Here is a 3,919-nt window from a genome sequence, read left to right as displayed (position 1 = left end):
TGTTGAAAATAATTTAAAGAAAACGGCCCATAAAGTAAGTAATTGTCACGTGATTTCCCCTGTTTTGCCAACCCTATGACATAACCACTCAGTCGAACAGTACATAAGTTAATCTGACAGACTGGAATATAACGTATAATTAAACTACAATTAAGATAAAAAAAAAGAACAAATGAATTTCATGTAATCGCAGTTCATATAAGGATATCAGTAATTCTGAATCATTGCCATGAAGCATATAAAAGAATTTTAACTAAAAGCAAATACCTTACTATAATAATACCGGACAGCTGTATACTAGCAGCATTGATGTGAGTCTGAAATATCGCGGACTTGACATCTATAATCTTTTCGCTGTAAGAAAAATCCTAATATAAACAATAGCACGTGACTGAAGTGAGGCTTCATTGGCCGCTGTTTGGCGCCATAGATTCTCAGTGCGTGTTCCCGCCCACTGTTGTACATTCTGTTTCATGTTAAACATTTCCCGTTACTCATCAAGTAGGTCTAACCTCACTACTATGCATTCATTTGCTTAGGAAAATTTACTTTATAATTACTCTAATTAAAACTCACATAACTTATTATATACATTTAAGAGTATTTGTTTTTCTCCGCTTTTGAGAGGGTTTCTACTCTTATGTTTAATAACCAAACACACCGAGGATGCAGAAGCGATACTTCAGTATCACGTGCTTACGTGAACAACTACTGTCTGCAGTAAGCGGAAACATTAGGTCTCCTTCTGTTCAACTTAGCTTTAATTTCCATACGCATTGTTACTCATGTTTCCTGCACGAGTAATAACCTGGCTACTGGGATGCTTATCTGAGCGATGTTTATAATAATCAGCAGCGATAGTCAAGAAGGTCACATTCTTTCCGCTCGTCTTCTCCTGAGTAACAGACAGTACGAGCTCAAGTGACGCCAGCTTGTTACAAGAACAGACTACTTCGGTATTACTGCTTGTATTCATCCGCGTTCATAGTACATAACAAAATATAAAAGTAGCTTTTCTTTTACATAGCGTTTTACATAAGAGTGAAGTTATATGATCCATCATATTTAACAACTAGAATTCAATTCTTTATTTTCAAATAATACAACATGGTAGTTTGCAAATATGGACTATATTTTCCTGCGTCGTGTGAGTGTTTCAACTGTGAGCCAATCACGGGTATGACAGCCACGTGCTTATGTTTACATTATGATTTTTCTTACAGCAAAAACAGTATAGTGGAGCGGCGTAGAATTATGTCCACAAATACAAATATTAAGTGAATAGTACAATATTTAATGTAACATTATTTTATATCAAAGCTACATATTATGAGAAATACTGCATGCTTCATATTATTTTCCGTAATTAATTGTTGCATATTTTTTCTTTGCTTTAGTGAGACAAAATCAGTTCTGACATTAAGAATGAATTTACAATAATGCTTTATATACCCATTGCTGACAACTGCAAAGATAAAAAAAAAAGTAATATTCTGATGCTTGTAATAATTATTAGTAAAAGCATGTGGACAACAATAAAACTTAATTTGCTAAAACCTTAAAATTTCCAATATATTTTAACTTCTATTCACTTTTTGGCCTAAATATAAAAGCTAATTTTTATTGTTCTACAGAGGCAATGGCATTAGGCCTAATAAAGAATGTTGTTGACTCACGTTTTATGATTCCTCGGAAATCGAAAGTAAGATTTGGAGCAATTTGTAATGCTGTAATTACTGTAGCAATTATAAACAGCACACATACACCCTGACATTTTAACACGGGACTAACTAATAAAACTATTAACTAGCCCAGCAATAATATACATTGCAGTTGATTACAGCTTGATTCGCGAGTATGTCCACACCGGCCGCCTAGGTGGCAGCACCAGCGTCGTTTGTGCGTAGAACTGCTAGCTGTCCGGTATTATTATAGTAAGGTATTTGCTAAAAGAATAAAGAATAATTGGTAAAATGATTGTCGACTTCTTATCTATAAAAAACTGAGGTTATCCAAAGCTTTTACTTAACTAATGAACACATTAACAGTTCAAAAGGAAGCTTATAAGCTCCAAACCCATAAGTGGCCTAAGTACGTGAAAAGTGATGTTCTTGTGAATGTAAATTAAGTACTATCGTTTTCTCTTGGAACTTCTGAAATGCGAAAACAATGACTAAATATATCGATAGAGGTAGTACAACCAAAGTGATATATCACCATTAAGTATATTATAAATAACAGTAACCAATAAGTTACGTAATATCTAATATTCAAGCTTTTTGTCTATTAGGTTTAGAAATACTCGTCACAGATCTTTTCATTAGAGTCTAGATTCATTACATTACACTCATCGCTACACTTCTGAACATATTCAGTGTTTAATTTTTGTTTGCTTCTACCCATGATTAATCTTACAGTGTATTTAAAATGTGTACTTATCTTTGACTTCATTATGTTTTATAGCGTCAGGATCCTTCTCATATGTATTTGAATTTTTACCAGTTCACAAGTGCTCCTTTTTCACACTCCTAGCTGAATTCACGTCCCACATACAGACGTGGACAAATTATTAGCAAAATTGAAGATTTTTAATATATATTTTTTTTACAAAATATGATTCTTCAATTTAGACTACAGTTGACATTTTTGCGTATTTCCAAATTATTAGCAAAATTGAAGATTTGTATTGTATATTTTTAGAAAAGTTAACTCTTCAATTTGGACTACATTTGATATTTTTGCATATTTACAAGTTATTAGCAAAACTGAAAGTTTTTATTATATATTTTTACAAAATTCGATTCTTCAATTTGGAATACAGTTGACATTTTGGATATTTCCAAATTATTAGCAAAACTGAAGATTTTTATTTTACATTTTTACGAAATTTCACTCTTCAATTTAGACTGTAGTTGACATTTTTGCTAATTTACAAATTATTAACAAAATTGAAGATTTTATTATATATTTTTACAAAATTTAATTCTTCAATTTAAACTACAGTTGACATTTTTGCATATTTCTGTCTATTGTAATGATAGAAATATGCAAAATTGTCAACTGTAGTCTAAATTGAAAAATCAAATTTTGTAAACAGAATTATCATAAAAATCGTCAATTTTGTTAATAATTTGTCCACGTCTGTACTGCGTTACATCCTGTATACTGTTAACAAAAATAAATATAATTAATTGATAAACTAGTGGACTTACTCATGTTAATTATGTAAGATTTGTCCGGCTTACAGCTGTTTCAGTGCTTCACGCACCATCCTCAGAGCCTACTAGATCACGGCGTCATCTCGAACTTCTCTGCCTGTTATGTGGGTGTGTTTGATTGTTGAAAGTTGTTGAAAAGTGGAGTCAAATAGTGTGTGTGTACTGAAATTGATCTGTGTGTTGAGAATTTGATCGGGGTGTGTTTTAGTGTGTTTGTATATTTCATATTGTTCTAGTGTGTTGAGTTTTTGGTTCTTGGGTTGTATGTGTAGGATTTCCATGTCCGTATTTATGTTATTGTATGTATGGTTAGCATTGGTTATGTGATCGGCGTATGTAGATGTATTGTGTCCTCTGGTTATTGCTTTAATGTGTTCTTTGTGGCGTGTTTGGAATGATCTGCCTGTCTGTCCTATGTAGAACTTATAGCAACTATTACATGTGAGTTTGTATACACCTGTGTGGTCGTATTTATTTGTATCTACATATGCCGATCACATAACTAATGCTAACCATACACACAATAACATAAATACGGACATGGAAATCCTACACATACAACCCAAGAACCAAAAACTCAACACACTAGAACAATACGAAATATACAAACACATTAAAACACACCCAGATCAAATTCACAACACACAGATCAATTTCAGTACACACACACTATTTGACTCCACCCTTCAACACCTTTCAAC

This window comes from Periplaneta americana, chromosome 4, assembly GCF_040183065.1.
Source record: "Periplaneta americana isolate PAMFEO1 chromosome 4, P.americana_PAMFEO1_priV1, whole genome shotgun sequence".
In the NCBI taxonomy this organism is placed as follows: Eukaryota; Metazoa; Arthropoda; class Insecta; order Blattodea; family Blattidae; genus Periplaneta; species Periplaneta americana.
Note: the sequence above shows the minus strand (reverse complement) of the source record.